The following is an 18,189-nucleotide window of genomic DNA, read 5'->3' on the forward strand; positions in this document are numbered from 1 at the left end:
AATTCTGTCCACAGATTGACAAAGCCAGGAAACATGTTGATAATACAGTTTCTGCATTCCTCAGAGACCATCGGATAGACTATATCTGTAACAACAGTCTGCATTTTAACATGCTCTGAGAGCAAAAATATAACGATAATAAAGAAGGGGTTATTATTGTTTTATTTTTATTTTTTGGGCTGCTGGCAGGTGGGGCGACACTCCTTTTCATATCAGAGGAGCCACTGCTGAAAAGTTCTTTAAGAGCCTTTAAAATTTACTTAAGGCTGCATTGTCTGTTCATTTAAGATGTGTATTATTGCAACATAATATAACAAGTTACAAGATTTCAAGTTTTTATTGGATTTGGTTTAGACCTCAACTGAGGTCAACAAATACATAGTTAAGAGTGATATAACAATTATATTATTCGAACATTAAAACTGTTTTAAAAAACTTTAAAAATATATATACAGATTAAAGCAAGCAAATTCGTCAGCTGGCGATTTACAAAATGTAATGAAACTTTCTGCAGAGCAGAGATTTTGTCTAAAACATACAGGCTTTATATACCGGTGCCGGGCCACTACCAAAATCGGATTTGGGAAAACTAGTAACACATGTAAAAAGTCTTGCACTCCTCCTTTGGTTAAGTCACAAATTTCTGTAGAACTCTCCGATGTATCCCCTTTAAAAGTGTGAATCTTTAAAGGAAAAATCCCCAACCTCATGAAAATGATGGGGTGTCGGACCCTGTGCTCTAAAGAAAAACGTATATATTGTTGCAGAATTCTATATTCTAGACCAGTGGTTCCCAAACTTTTGACTCCTGAGGACCCCCATTGAGTCACCACTGGAAGCCGGGGACCCCCATGCAATTTTGTATGATTTAAATTTCAAATTTTAAAACAGTAATTAGAAAAAAAACACACGTGCACACAAAACAAATACTCACATTACTAAGGATTTTGGGGCCAGATGTACAACCATTTCATTTAGTGCTTCGCAATTGGTGACACATTGCGAATGGTAAATTGCGGGTCGCTAAAAGAAATGTACAACAGTATGTTTAACACTGTTTGGGATTCCCAAAGAGGTCGCAAATTGTGAGGCTCATTAATATTAATGAACCTCTCGGAATTTGCGAGCCCATTGGGAATGCCAGCCCTCCCAGGGATGGTGGCCTGCTGGGCTCAGCAGACCGCCATGTCTGGGACTGCTTTTAAATAAAGCAGTTTAAAAAAAAAAATGCAGCCTGTTTTCCATGCATTAAAAAAAAAAGAAAATTAAACGTTTGTGTTTTATTTTTTACGGGCAGGTACTGGTCCTGGGACCACTTCCTGGCTTAAAAAATAATTTTGCATGCATTTGCAAAAGGGAAGGGGTCCCCTTGGGACCCCTTCCCATTTGCGAATGCATTACCATCAACTTGAAGTAGGTGGTAATTGTGAGTATTTTGCGACCGCAATTGCGGTTGCAAAACATTTGTACATGGTTTTGAGACTCGCTATTTGGAAGGGAATGCCCCTTCCAAATAGCAAGTTGCAAAACCTATTTAGGGAGTCGCAAAAAAATGAAGACTCGCAAAGTACATGGCCCAATAGGTTTTTACATGCGCAAACGGGTTCGTGAACCCGTTTGCGCATATAAAAACGGGTCGTAAATCTGGCCCGTAGTATTTTAACTTGAAGGAATATGCAAAAAAGGAAAAAAATGTAATGGAAAGGTTGGTACTGCATCTCTGTGACTAACATTTAAATTGTTTGTTTTATTTCGCAGTATGAGGCTTTTTTAGCAGTATCAGGATAATGAATGACTGGGAAAAAACATAAGTAACTAACTGGTACTAATCAGTTTGCAAGCAGCTCTTTGATGACAGTTTACAGGTCCCTCTGCTAGATTACGATGGTCACTTATGAAGTGCACAGTAACAAAAGAATCTCTGTGACAAAAGCAGTAACCACGGACCTATGCACATAAAATACTGCTTGTTAAAATGCATGTTACAGTTCTTTGCAGTAGGCATATTAACCCTCTGTGCTACATTAGTTAAGTCAAAGCTGCCACTGAACAAAACTCTCATCTCTCTCCAGCAGGTACATTAATCACTGGCATTATCTTGACACTTTTATTGTTGCTCTTAAGCTGATAACTATACAAGAAACTTTGCTGTGCTTTTAAAATTGCTGCCTACGGACCCCCTGGGAATGTGTCACGGACCCCTGGGGGTCCACAGACCCCAGTTTGGGAAAAACTGTTCTAGACTATCTAAGAGGTGTGCGAAGTGTTTTGGCTGTACAAAATGATCTACATCCAGATCTTAGCTTTTTGTTGGAGTCAGGTTCTTTAAACAAAGCTTTAAGTGTGCACGAGTCCAAGTTTTCAAACTTGCTATCGTGCAACCAGACTCGATTAATGCAATACTTAGATTCTTATTAAAAGAGTGATGAGAGGACTCCTCTCTTAAAGTCTCCAATTTTAAAATGTACCTTAAAGACCCTGGGTCTTCATGTAAGAGGTTATAGACCCGGCAAAGTATATTTGGGATAGCTTTTGTGTAAGCAGTGACTATGGATTACTCCAAGCGGATTGCTTGGACAGGGACTGACTAGTTAACTCTTACATTTATTGGGTGCCACGCCTTGATCGGGAGATATTCTAAGGTGTATGTTAAAATTGGCGGTATTTTCGAACGATAGACCTCGAGCAGGGGTGAAAAGTGTCTATTCAGTGAGGAAAATCTCTGTACTGAGCAGATGTGAGCATCAGCCTTTAGACGATGTGCCTAAAATGGGAGGAATTTTGTAAGGTCTATGTAAAAATTCTCCCCAAGTAAGAATATTCCCCCGACGATCTCCAGGGGATTGTTGTCTAATGTCCAGTTATAGTGGAGACATTGCTTTCTCCCTCTAAAGGGAACAACTTTTGCTTTAGAAATAAAATATACTGAGTTAGAACATCGGATTTAATTATAAGGTTCATTCCATTTTACTTGCCATGTTTAAAGTGTGAAATTTACTTCTGGGAACCATTTGTAAAGTGGCCAAAAATTATTTTGTCATAACATGTAAACCATCAGTTAAACCCTGAAGTCTAGGTCTAATAAATTATTTGGATTACACCTAAACGCCTCAGCATCAGCGCTGGTACTCATATGTTTTACCCTTTACGATATTTAATGCTGCCTATTGAAATAAAAGCCAAGGCTGAAATTTGTGTGCCCGTGTTTCTTGGTTATTTTAAAAATTATTTAAATTGTTAGGCTGGTAGAAGTTTAATTTTTCGACATGAGACACCGCGTTTTCAGCAACTGTTTTGCTCATATCTTAAAAATGATAAATGCGTGGCTGTCTGTAGGCTCAAGGCCACAAAGGCCATAAAAGCAAGTCTCACATTTCTATGTTGCTAGAACTGTGACGTTCCCTTATTGTAATTATTGTAATTTAAACATTTAAACTCCATGTCCCAGCATGCTAAGTGCTTTTGATAAACATAAATAGATATATGAATGTGTGTGCATGCGCATAAACTCTTCACCAGTTTTATCTGTGGCCCCTTGTGAATCCTGTATAAAAATCTCAGAGACCAACTAATTCTTGTATAAATCATGCTATTGTTACATACGGCCTCATGTCATAAGGGTAACTTTGAATCGTTCCTGTTTTTAATGTAAGCCAAAAAATCAGTAATTATGCTAGGGAGCTAGGGGTTGCAAGCCCATGCTTATAGTATAAAAAGTGCATGTCCTAGTGATTTCAACAAAAAACAGGATTAGCTGGACACTACTCTTGTGACATGGAGCCATCTAACAACTTGAACTGGACATTCAAGACTTCCAATGTAGTATTCATACAAAGCAATTGTCTGCTTCATATACTGTTAAAATATGTTGCCAACACCTTCTCATCTCAACTGATCATTTTCTGGGAGCAGCGCGGACGCGCAGCGGCATGGAAATAGGCTATTAGAATCTTGGCACTTTGTTGTTTTAATTTTTAACTTTGTCTGCTTTTAAAATTGAATTTTGCTGGTTACTGGGCAGAGGTTTGGAGATAGATCATAATATTGGAGGTCTTTTTTTTGTATTTTTCCATCGCACTCCATTCTAATGCCATTTTGGGATCTTTTTGCTCTAGTTGTTGGCACCTGGGTGGGGTTACTAGTACTCCCTTGCCATTTAATGCCTGGCGCAAAATGGACGCCCCGTTGATGCGCCAAAGGCAAGCATGTCTGTGCCCGTCAGCAGCTGGAAGGCGACTAAGTGCCAGCCATGCTGCCTCTTTTTCATAAGCCAAGCAATTGAGGATAACTTATGGCGAGGACACCCTACTGGCCCTTCGCCCGCTTGTTGCGGGGATATACCGACTAGTACACATAAGGTAAGCGCAATCAAGCAATGTTCTAAGTGTATTTTTGCACCTCAGAACAGGCTAGGCTCTCCTGGGTAGTCCTTAGGGAACATAAATTGACAAGCTTCAACGATCTCAATAGGGATCCCTACAAAGACAGAAACGAGTTAAAAGCATTTCTACCATTGCTAAATCCTTACCTAAATAGAAAAGGGACATTTGCGACCTGCTGAATGAAAATGTTTGGGATGTAATATTTTCGACTGAAACTTAGATTAATGACAATTTCGGCCCCGCCATTACTCTAGCAATTGCAGAGGGCTATTCTATCTCCCATCTTGACTGCTCAGGAGGGCATGGAGGTGGGATTGCCATAATCTATTGGTCGAAATTCTCTTGCTCCATCATTAAGCTACATGGTTTGAATTTAGCTGAGGGATTAGTGTTTTCCCTTAACATGTTAGACAATTTCTCCATCTCTGGAGTCCTAGTCTACGAACCCTTAAAATGTCTCAAACGTTTTTGGAAGTGTCTGCAAACTTCTACTTACAATACTCTAGCTTTATAGTACTGGAGGACTTGAATTTACATCTGGAGGACCCTAACTGGAGACTGGCTGAGCAGTTCAGGGACACTATGGCCGATTTTAATTTACTACAATTAGTTAAAGGTCTTACCCATAAATGTGAACATACTCTTGACCTGATTTTTTCTAATCATTGCTCTCTGGTCATTGGTCAACCCCTCCGATTAGATTGGACTAATAATTTTTGAGTTCCCTTCTCCTTGTCATGTACTGTCACTCAGACCGACACAGCCAGGTCTATGGGTACTCTTAGGCCATGGCATTATACCCCTGACTCAAGCTTGATTAACATGTGCTCACAAAATGGGGTAAATATGTTTTGGGGCATTGATGAGGCAGTTAATTCCTTTAATTTAACCTTTCTGCAAGGCCTCGACAATTTAGCTCCCCCTAACAAAATGCAAAAGGAAGAGAAGTGCGCCCTCTGCAACTTGGATCTCTTTCACCCTTCACCCTTCAAGCGGAAAAATCAAGATGTAAACAGCTTGGAGGGAAATTGGAGGAAAATCGGGGTTAAAAGACGATATTGAATACAAACTGGCATATAAAGCTGATCTTAGTTAGGCAGTTCCGAAAAAGTATTAAAAGAGCTAAAACATACCTTTTTGCCGAATAAATAGCTGCCTCGGAGAATGCCACAAGAACCGTTTATAAAATCATTAAAACTTTCTGAATCCAGAGACTAATAAACCAATTATTCCTGCCTCACAAACGTTGGGCGAAAACTTCTCTGTTTTCCCTGCAAAGTGGAAAAAGTGTATTCTAATTACTATATGCCTGAGGATAATTTGCTGTTAGGATCATATCCTGACCGTAGGCTCCTAAAGGAGAGTCTCTTCTTTGAGTCCTTTGAAAAGATTACTTTAGCGGAATTTAAAAAAGCTAAATCTGGATCATTCCTTGATGGTTGTCACCCTTACATTTTGTCTTTGGCTGCTGCATCCATTAACCTGCAGATTAGCTCCCTTTTTAATCTGTTTTTTGAATTGGGTAGCATGCTAACAGTTTGGGAAAAGGCGCTTGTAGTGCAAAAGCAACTCTGACCCTGTTATCTTGAGTTATTATAGATATATTTCACTTCTACCTGAATAACAGCCTTCACTCATTTCAATCTGGCCTTCGCTTGTGCTACAGTACTGAGTAGGCCCTCTTGGAGGTCACCAAGTATTTCAGATGCAATCTGGATCTGATAAGAAAAGCAATGGACATTTTATTAGATTTGTCTGCCACATTCGATATGGTGTTCCACAAAATACTCCTGCAGAGACTGCAAAGGTAGGGATTGTGGGCAGAGCTAGGAATTGGCTCTGATCCGACTAATTGGGCAGATAGCAAGCAGTTTTTCTATCACCGCTTATCTCTCAGTTTACAGAGTTGCGCTGTGGTGTCTGCAGGGTTCAGCACCAACTTTGCTTAACATCTTTATATGGCACACTTGCGCCTCTAGCTCAAAGATGGGGTCTGAACATCATTTCTTATGTGGACGACACAGCTTGTACTGGCATTCCAACAGATTGATCAATCAATCAATCAATTAGGGGTTAGCCTAGAGCAACTACTTACCCACGAGGGTCTCAAGGAGCTAATGCACAGCTTTCCAAGGGGTTCTCACTCACTCTGTCAGTCTCCCTCTCTAACTGTCTCCCTCTCTCTGACTCCCTCTGTCTGTCTCCCACCCTCTGTCTCTCTCTCTCTCTGTCTCCCTCCCTCTGTCTCCCTCCCTCTGTCTCCCTCCTTCCTATGTCTGTCTCCCTCCCTCTGTCTGTCTCCCTCCTTCATTCTTTCTGTCTCCCTCCTTCCCTCTGTCTGTCTCCCTCCCTCCCTCTGTCAGTCGCCCTCCCTCTGTCAGTTGCCCTCCCTCGGTCTCCCTGTCCTTCCCTCTGTCTCCCTCTCCTTCCCTCTGTCTCCCTCTCCTTCCCTCTGTCTCCCCCTGACTGTCTCCCTCTGCCTCCCTCCCTCTGTCTCCCTCTCTCTCTGTCTCCCTCTCTCTCCCTCTCTCTCTGTCTCCCTCTCTCTCTGTCTCCCTCCCTCTGTCTCCCTCCGTCTCCCTCACTCTGTCTCCCTCTCCCTCGCTGCCTGTCTCATTCTCTGCCTCTGTCTGTCCCTGTCTCTGCCTCTATCTGTCTGTCTGTCTCTGTCTTCCTCCCTCTGTCTCCCTCTCTGTCTGTCTCTGTATGTCTGCCCCTGTCCCTGCCTCTATTTGTCTCTGTCTCTGTCTCTATCTCTGTCTGTCTCTGTCTGTCTCTGTCTCCCTCCCTCGCTGTCTCCCTCCCTCGCTGTCTCCCTCCCTCTCTCTCCCTCCCTCTGTCGCCCTGTCTCTCTGTCTCCCTCCCTCTGTCTCCCTCTCTCTGTTTCCCTCTCTATTTGTCTTCCTCCCTCTATCTCCCTCTATGTCCCTCCCTCTGCCTGTCACCCTCTGTCTGTCACCCTCTGTCTGTCATCCTCTGTCTGTCATCCTCTGTCTGTCACCCTCTGTCACCTCACCCCAGCTTCCCGGGCACACACACAGCCGCACCCGAGTACTTCGCAGGTCTTTAACCCCTTGCATGCTGATGACGGCCCCCGTCCGTCATGCATCACTGTGGGCATGTGCTGATGACGGCTGGGGGCCGTCATGAACCCGCCCACTCATTAAAACGGCCGCACAGACGCAAAATCGCAGCCACGCCCAAGGGGTTAAAAGACCATTTATGTCCGAACCATTTTACTATAAACAGAGCAGTCCATATCATATGCAAGACAATGAGGTTGATGGTAACGTTCTTCAGTCTTTAAACACAATGTGGGCACAGAACGTTTGCCTAAACCCCAATTTCCTAGCCTGGACAATCTTGCCAAGCGGATTTCCTTTGGGGAAGAAACAGCAACCTTTGTGAATCGACTGGACATCCTTTCAGTTGCTCCAGCAGTGGCAGGAAATCCATCCCTTCATACATTTTAATGCACCATTGGATTTTCGGGGTAGGCCCATTCGAGCCTCAGGAACAATGAAAAAACACTTCTCTTTCAGGCTCAGCTTGCAGCAGATGACCCGGAAAGGCCCGATAAGAGGTCACTCGATCTATGGGATCCCCATCAGAGAAAGACAGTTTCTTGGCACATGTTCATGAACTTCAATCACAGCAAGGCTTTGCGAGCCTACCTGATGAATTCACAGACATGCTGTATATGCGCCGAGCAACTCGCAGCAAAGGAAAGATGCTCCAACCCAAGTATTCACCAATAAAGCAGAAGCCAGCGATGCTACAAAACACTGCTGCAATTCGGAGCACTAGTGGTGAAGCCCAGATGGAAAGGAAAAGGTCCAATCCACTGTCAGAGAATGGAGAGAGCAGAGTATTAGAAGACATTCGTTATTCACAGCTTCCTCCGAAACTCGAGAGAAGGCGACTCTCATTTGTAAAGGCCCTTGGGAGGTGTAATGGGCAAACACGCCTGAAGTTCTTTTAAAAGACAAAGAAAGATGGTGAATCCCAACAGTAATTTGCATAACTCGCTACTTTAAAGAGACAGGCGCATTTGTTATAGTTATTGTACAGTATTATAATCATTATTTCAATAATGCATCATGAATAGTTCTACTGCTCATTTAATGGTTCTTGGCGTTTTACTACTACGGCATGGGTTTTGCTTTTAAGATTCTGTTTAGTTTGAGTACATGAATACTGCTTTTGCTCTGAACATCTGCCTACACTGATAGAAAACAAAAGCTCATTCTTGTCACATTATTTTGCCTTACCTGTGGGGCTGTATGTTTGTGCATCGGGTTAGTCCTGTTCATAGAGCTTTATTGTGCATACAGCTACTTAAACCTTCACAATAAATTATACATTAAAAGTATGTTTAAAAAAACCAAAAAACCAAAAAAAGACCATTTACTTGTTAATGGGGCTTTGTTGTGAATCTCCCGGCCCCCATAGAGCAGTGTGTCTCGGAGTCCGCGCTGCTGCGGCTGACTCCGAGACACTCTTTCAAAGGAATGCCTCCTAATTAGCAGCAGTTATGTGCTAAGTGGCGTAATCCCGTGACACACCCACCCTTTGCAGGCGACACAGTACTGTGTCGGGACACACAGTTTGGAAAGCTCTGAGCTAATGACTCAGTGGTTTACAACTTTCAGTGCCGCCCTTCTGCAGTCATCAGTTGGATGCACAGCAGTTATCTAAAATTTTATTTGGACAAATAAGAAATTCTAGTTTTCGGTGCACCTTACTTCAAGTAGACTTTGGCCTACTGATTTAAGTGTAGCTTCATGTGCTGGGCGGAGTAATTTTGGCAATAAACTACAGCTACTAAACCTTCTGGTTTTCATTGATTTCTTCATTTAACATTTGGCGATGAATGGGAAACTCCACCCACACCCACTCAGAAGATTTGGTGTGTTGCTGAACCGGTTGCTGCTCCCTGAGGACTACATCGCCCAGGAGCTTTAGTGCTGCCCTCACCTGTTTTGAATAGCACCAACAGCCTGATAAAAGACCTCACAGAACCCGTTGCGTGGGTCCCGCTTCACCTGGTGTGCTGCTGAACCGGTTGCTGCTCCCTAAGGACTACAACGCCAAGGAGCTTTAGTGCTACCCTCACCTGTTTTGAACATCGTCAACAGCCTGATAAAAGACCTCGCGGAACCCGCTGCGCGGGTCCCGCTTCGCCTGATGTCCTGCTGAACTGGTTGCCGCTCCCTAAGGACTACAACGCCCAGAAGCTGGTGGTGAAAGAAGGAGGTGTTATTAGTTGCGGAACTGGCTAAGATCCCGTGTTCGTTAACGGTACTGAGCAAATTAACAAGGAACGAGAAGATTTGGAAATCATCTCGTGGAACATTGCGGGGTTGAAAAGGAATACTAGGGAGCCTGAGTGGAATAGTTTCATCGATGCAGGGGACATATGTGCATTAAAGGAAACTTGATTAATTAAAAGCACACATAGAATGGGTTATAAAAACTTTTATATACCTGCAGTACCGTCAAAAAGAGGAAGACCCTCTGGTGGCTTAGGGATTTGTGTAAGGGTTAGCCTCAATATTAGTGTAACACAATTAGTTATTGACTCACCAGATATCCTAGGTATTAAAATTGTGACAAAGGACAATAGGATTATATACCTTTACAATGTTTATAATCGACCTGGGTCTAAGGAGTCAAAAATTATTGAACAGTTGGATTCTAACTTAAATCAGGTAGATTTGGGTGCAGGGAATTTTTTTTTTCGAGATTTTAATTGCAACTACGAACCGATCAATGGCCTTTCTAACATTTTAGAAGAAGAGGATTTGGCTAATAAAATCCCTGTGTTAACAAGTGCCACATGGGTTCCATTTCTTGCTCTAGCCCTGCAAATATTGAGACTAACAGTAACACATGGCTTAAGGGCATGTAATGGCTGTCTACCTTCTGATGTGGGAAAACATCCGACCTTTTGTAGAGGGTCTACTCAAAGTAAAATAGACTACATTACACTCTCACATGACCTATTGCAATATGCTATCAACCTTTCAATTAAACCAAGGGAAGAGAGTGACCATCGACAGTTGGTACTTGTTTTAGATGGTGGGATGATGCCTAGCCACTGGATAACAAAAGCATGCCACAATACCAAATTGATAATGTTATAGAGAGCAATAATTGCCGTGTGGTTAAATGGGCTTATATGTTGGCGCATGGGAGAAGTTGGCACACATTCATAACTCCCTGGCTTAAACATTTGGTCCTTATATTGCTGACCAGGAGGACAGTGGAAATTTTCTATAGTTACATAAAAGTTATTTCGAGGCAATTGCCCCAATAGTATCACGGGAAGTTAAAAAAGGGAAAGAAGATGGCACCAAAAAATCGATGGGAAAACCCTACAATAGTAAAGACTGTTGTTGTGCTAAAACGGATTTGATACATGCAATTAAATACAAAGACGGATTGGTAGTCAGGGAAGCCAGGTCGAAATACAAGAAGCCATTAGATTTAGCCAAATCCACTTGGGATAAAGAGTTATGGTCAGGGATTCTAGAAGCTGTGAAAGTTGGGGACCATAGGACTTTCTGGAACATCGTTGCCAAAGTAAATAGAAAAGAAAAGGGTTCCAGGGAAATCTATTTGGATGAAGCAACTTGGATAGAATATTTTACTAGACTGTACTCCGCTCCCGATTTAGGCAGCTATGAAATCGATATAGTTCCTGTAGGTCCACCGGAAGATAACTTAAACTTTAGCCTAGATCAAACTATTATGGCTATTAAGTCAGTTAAAGCCACTAAGGCCCCTGGACTTGATAAAATTCGGGGGGATCTATACAAACATGATATAAGTGTCTGGGGTCCCTACATCAACCATTTATGTAATTGCGTAGCTGCTGGTGCGGACATACCAGATACTTGGAGGGGAGCAGAAATCATTTATATTTTTAAAAAGGGCGAAAGAAGTCATTGTTGAGTCAAGGATCACAAAAATAGTTGTAGTGAAAAGGAGTTTATTCGTAGGTAAGGAAGCACCCCCAGCGACACATCCCAATGCACCAGTCAGCTAACAGCAACTGAACAAACTATTTCTCAACTGTGGAACGGCACGATCACAGATCGTGCCATGAAGCAATACAAACACATTTGAATGACAACATACATTTTGAAGATACACAATGCGCGAGAGAACAGCGCGCGAGAGCAGGACGCGAAAGAGCGCGAGAAAGAACAGAAGCATATACACAACACACCTTTCCCCCCTTATAAAACAAAACAAATAAATAAAAAAACCAATAAAAAACTAGCTTTCAAATTTACCTTTCACTAAAACAATAAAATCTGACATCCATTTAGGCTTTCTCGTAGTTCTTTTCTGCAAAAATACATCATTGTCATTGACAGGTGCAGATTGGACGTCCATATTTTGACCAGAATTGTTCTCCACACTGGAACAACTGGGTGTTGCCCCATCATTATTACAAATTGTACTTTCATTTAAATCCTCATCCAAATACGAATAATCAGTATGGTTCACAGTAGAAGACTTTTTATAAACAGTCTTGTCAGATTTAAGAACAGCAATCCTGCTGAGATTCCATACCTTATTATCTGACAATCTGACTGAGTTTTTCAGAACCTCAACAACTTCAAAAGGACCCATGAATGAACTTTCTCCTTTCCTGACCTTCCAAGGTTTTTTAACTTTTACCATCATACCAACTTCTACATTCGGGTCAACTTTAGAACCAAATTTCTCATCAAAATACTTTTTATTATTACAGTGGGTACGAGCAAGATTTTCTTTAACTTTTCCCAAATCTACACCTGAAGAAGTTGATCTAACCAACCACGACAGATTCACTTTAGTCCTAGGGAGCCTTCCCCCCATGATCTCGAAAGGAGAATATCCAGTCATGGAATTCACAGTAGTCCTGTACATCCACACCTTCTTAAAAACTTCCACCTCCCATCTCTTGCCTTCATTTCCAACTGACTGTATAGCACTTTTAAAAACTCTATTAAACCTCTTGATTACTCCATTACCGCTAGGATTGTAAAGAGAAGTCGTGGAATGCACTATACCTAACCTTGAAAAATAATCCTTAGCCTTATTTGAATTGAATTGAACTCCATTGTCCGTTATAAGTCTAACAGGCAAACCTTCTTCAGTAAAAACCTTATCTAAAAAACACAAAACAGACTCCGTATCTATCCTTTCAACAATCTTAATAATGGGCCATTTAGAAAACACATCAATAGCCGCAATAATATACTTAGATTCACAACCAATGGGACCCATAATGTCCATAGCAATAGTTTCCCAAGGATTATCAGGAATAACCTGCTCACTCATATTGGGTTTAAGGGTAGTTAAAGACTTGTCAGAATTTGCACAAATAACACAATCCCTGACAAAACGTTCAACATATAAGTCCATGCCAGGCCACCAGAACAAATTTTTAACTTGCTGTTTAGTTCTGACCATGCCACTATGACCTTCATGGCTTTGTAAAACTATGATTCTTCTCACACCAACTGGTGGAACAATACGTTCACCTCTTTAAACCACACCCTCATTGTATGAAAGTTCAGATCTTACTTCCCAGAAACTCTTAAGCTCTGAACAAATGTATTTCTTATCCGGCCAAGCACTAGTGATGTAATTTGCAACACTTTTCAAAATCTTATCATCCTCAAATTTTTCTCGCCACAAAGTCTGATCAATAGGAATAGGGCCTTCATCATGAATCATAGCAATTTGAAAATCATCCCACTCGTTATACAAATCTTCCTGAATGGGTAAGGGCATTCTGGACAAAAAATCAGCAGAAACATTTTCCTTCCCAGGTACATATTGTATGTTATAGACAAAATCCTGTAACCACATGGACATACGTGCAATACGGGCTGAAGCTCTCAACATCCCTTCAGTAGTGAGTAAACGTACTAAGGGTTTATGGTCACTCCTCAATATACACTCCTTTCCCCAAACAAACACTCTGAAATGCTCCAAAGCCCAAATACACGCTAACGTTTCCCTCTCAATTGTGGAATACTTCTCCTCGGAAGGGGTAAGAGCTCTGGACGGATGTGCAATGATGACCTCTTTGCCATTCTTGTTTTTTTGAGTAAAAACAGCACCAAGCCCTTTTGAGCTGGCATCAGTGGTAATAATATTTTGTAGAGAAGGATCAAAACAAGAAAGAGCATTGGCAGAGCAAATAGCATCTTTCACATCACAAAATTCTTTCTCACACTCACTTGTCCACTCAAAAGTAACCCTGTTCTTAATAAACTGTCTAATATTGAATGTCCTACAAGAAAAATCAGGTAAATATCTAGCATAGAACTCAACTAAACCTAAAAATGACCTTACATCATCCTTAGACTGAGGATGCGGTGCAGACTTGATAGCTTCTAATAAATTAGATTTAGGCTTAATTCCTTCCTCACACAGTTCATGGCCTAAATAATTTACAGAATGAGCTCCAAATTTACATTTTTCGTACTTAATGGTAAGACCATGCAGATTTAAAGCACCCAAAACATCTTCTAAAGCAGAGATATGGTGTTCTCTGTTGTCATTGAAAACTAAAATGTCATCCTGAAAACAGACAGCATTTTTGCAATTCTTTAAAATGTCTTGCATCACCCTCTGAAAAATGGCAGCTGCTGACGCCAAACCAAAAGGCATCCTGTTAAATCTGAAACACCCAAATGGAGTGATAAATGCTGTTAAATCCTTGCTCTTTTCACTAAGCTCTATCTTGTGGGAGGCAGCAGATAAGTCTATGGTTGAGAAAAATTTAGAACCACCAGCAGAAGATAACAACTCAGAAATGTGAGGGAGGGGAAATTGATCCACTACAATATTGTCGTTAAGATGGCGAAGGTCAATGCAGAGTCTGACCTTGCCATTGGCCCGTCTGGCAACCACTATGGGAGAAACCCATTCAGATGACTCAATTCTTTCTATTATGCCTTCTTTTACTAAAGCATCCAATTCATTTTTGACTTCCTCCCGAAAAGCAAAAGGAATATTCCTGGCTTTGTGCACTTTAGGACATGCATTTTCCTTCAAACTAATTTCATGTTTGAAACTGGTTAACCTCCCAATATTTTTTGAAAAAACTTTAGGAAATTCGTTTAACAACAAAGCAGAAATCCCATTTTGCTCATCCACTAACATCACTGGATTAGGACTATTCGGGTTCAAAATGATATCAAGTTTACCTTGATCAAACCAGCTAAGCACTGAAGGACCTTTCTTAGAAACATAAAGCTTTGCAATGCATTCTCTATTTTTGAACCTAAAAACTAATGTTCTAAAACCTAAAATGTCTATTCTTCCCCCTTAATATCCTTCAGGATTAATATCACTCTTTTCTAAATAGCTACCTAGTCTATCCACAAACAACTTCTTCCACACAGATTCACATACAATAGAATATGGTGAACCAGAATCAGCATACATGTTGATTTTTACCCCTCCAATAACCATATCACATAATGGTTTTTTCTTAATCATGGCACCATTAACATTTAAAACTACAGATTCTTTAACATTTAAAACAAAAGAACAGTTGTTGGAATCACTCAAGAAAGTATCATCTTCACTGTTGTCACTTTGTTCAATACACTTGACTTTCTGGTTGGTCTTACTCTTTCTACATGCAGAAGTAAAATGACCAGATAGTCCACAATTAGAACACTTTTGCTTTAAACCAGGACATGTTTTGCTATTAGCCAGATGTGATTTGCTATTACACCTGTAACATTTTAAATTACTCTTAAACTCTTCAGAATTACTTTTTGAGCTAAACTTTTGTTTCTTTTTCGAAGAATCCTTACGCTTATTGTCATATTTAGAATTAATCTTTGAAACAATATCCTTACTTACAGAAACATCTTTTCCTTTAACCTGTTGTGCACTCCTACAGGAAAGTTCAGCCTTTCTTACAATAGCTACAACAAAATCCACATTTTCATCACCATTAATCCACAATCTTTCTTGTATAGTTTCATTACTTGAATGCATAACAACCTGATCTCTAATTAGATCTTCTTGTAAATTTCCAAACTTGCAGTCTAAGGCTAGAGTTTTAAGAGAAGAAACAAAATTGTCAACAGATTCTTCACTTAACTGTTTCCTCTGAAAGAATTTGTATCTAGAAATTCCTATAAACACCTTAGGAGAACAATATTTATCAAAATCGAATAATGTTTTTCCAAAAACATTCACATCCCCACTAGCTTGTGAAACAGGTAATTGATTAAAAGCTTTTAAACCTTCTGGACCTAAGCAATGTAAAAAAATACCTTTTTTTCTGGAGGTTTCATTTTACCATTAGCGTCTAAAGTTTCAATATAATTTAAAAAGTAGGCTTTCCACTCAATCCAGGGCATGCGAGGAGAACTCCCTGCCGCCCAATAGCTCTGAGGTGGAGAAAGAGTGTAACCTTGTGCACACATAGTAGTAAAAAAAATATGTGCAATTTAAATAATTTAAAAAAAAACACAGCCCTGTATTTACGTTTTTTTAAGTTAAATGAAGATAAATAATTAATATCAAGTAAAACGATGTGCCATTAAAAAAAAACAAAGTCACGAACTTCAAGTTATATTAAATTGTTGAAGAGATGAATTCTTCACTTTAAATAGAATAGGAGCATTGAAAAAATAGGAGTTGCAGAGTCTTCCTTCGTGTGCTCCGAATAATAAATAAGAAATGACTTCCTCTTCCTGAGTTCCGATTAGTAAACAAAGAAAAAGTCACCTCCTTTCTTTCTGAGACAAGTACAGGGGAGTAGCGTCTCATACCAAATGATCCAATCGCCTCTTGACTTTAAAGACAAACCAATCAAGGCTCCTCATACGCAAACGCTATGAGGAAATGTAGACAACCTTCGCGCTTCGCAGGCAGCAACGACTTGAAGTAGAGGCGTTTAGACGATCAAGGTAGGTAAATGCATGAAAAACTCCCACAGTCTTAACGGATCTGAATGAAGTAAGGAAAAGAAATACCCGGAGATTAACTTTGTAGATCCGGGGATTAACTTTATAGATCCGGGGATTAACTTTGTAGATCCCAAATTTTGTCTCAATGACTGAAAGTCAGGAAGATAAATCCTTCGGTGCTCGTTTATTAAAAAAAATAATTTTTTTGAAAAAATAAAGCCAGGAAATGCTTCCAAAATGCTCCGTCCCTCGTCACCAAATTGTTGAGTCAAGGATCACAAAAATAGTTGTAGTGAAAAGGAGTTTATTCGTAGGTAAGGAAGCACCCCCAGCGACACATTCCAATGCACCAGTCAGCTAACAGCAACTGACCAAACTATTTCTCAAATGTGGAACGGCACGATCACAGATCGTGCCATGAAGCAATACAAACACATTTGAATGACAACATACATTTTGAAGATACACAATGCGTGAGAGAACAGCGCGCGAGAGCAGGACGCGAAAGAGCGCGTGAAAGAACAGAAGCATATACACAACAGTAATCCAGCAAATTATCGCCCGATAAGTTTAATCGACATATTACAAAAAATGTATGCAAGGCACATTTTAAATCGTATTACCCATTGGATTGACGATGAGGAAATTTTAACCAAGTTCCAGGCAGGTTTTCGGTGTAAAATTAATACTATAGACCAGGTGTTCAGATTCTCCTGTATGTGCTGGAAGTATGTTAAAATAAGGAAGGGCCACTTATATGTGGCATTTATTGACTTAAGAGCAGCTTTCGATCTCATACCAAGACACCTGCTATGGGACTCACTAAAAAAATTGGGACTACCGGTCAACCTCCTGGAGCAATTAATTAGATTACATAAAATAATTATTGAAAAGTGAGGTGGGGTCCCGATGGCGAACAGACTAGCCCGATACCTATAAACAGGGGAGTCCGTCAAGGATGTGTTTTAGCTCCTACTTTGTTTTCCCTTTTTGTAAATGATATTCCCTGCTTTCTAAAAGATTGTAGCAATGATGCACCTAAATTGGGTGGTGAGCCTATACCTGTTCTGCTATTTGCGGATGATACTATTCTTGTATCACAAACACCAAAGGGTCTGCAGAATTTACTTAACACTTCTAGTTTACTGCAGAAATAAAGGTCTTGAGATTAAAACCAACAAGACCAAGTATATGGCAATAAACCCCCACAGGTCTTTTAAAGAAAATATCAGCCAGATTCATGAAGCCAAATTGCGATCGCAATAGCTGCGAAATAGCAATTGCAATCGCAAATTGAGTAAAAGCAATTCATGACAGTGAAAATAGCAAAATTGCGAAATCGCTAAATACAAATAGCGAATTCGCTAATAAAATCGCAGAAGCCTGAAACCAGCCCATGTGCGATTTAGAAATAGCGAAAAACCATGGATTCTGCAAAATCAATTGCGAACTCGCTAAATAATCGCAATTGGCATTCATGAAAAATCGCACATTGCGAAATACACGAAAATCGCTATTTGCGAGGCGCTATTTAAGGAGAACCCAAACCAGGTGGTAACCAGCAAAGAAAAAAAAAAGTTGATTAAAGTTAACTGCAAACAGGTGCAGGCCTGACCAAACACACTAAAGGACATGCAGCTGGAGACTGAGGACTCTCACAATGCCAGGACTCTACATGGTGGTCAGGCGGCGTAGGCTACAGCTAGCAGCACAGAACAGGCGTAGGATCCAGGAGCGGATATTCCGTCAGCGGGTCACCCTTCTGGGCCAAACCAGGGAGCAAATCTATGCTAAGTACCGCCTAAATGGGCCAATGATCATTGAGCTGATCCAGGACCTAGACCCCCTGCTGCAGCATCCAACAA

This window comes from Lissotriton vulgaris, chromosome 1_1, assembly GCF_964263255.1.
Source record: "Lissotriton vulgaris chromosome 1_1, aLisVul1.2, whole genome shotgun sequence".
NCBI lineage: Eukaryota > Metazoa > Chordata > Amphibia > Caudata > Salamandridae > Lissotriton > Lissotriton vulgaris.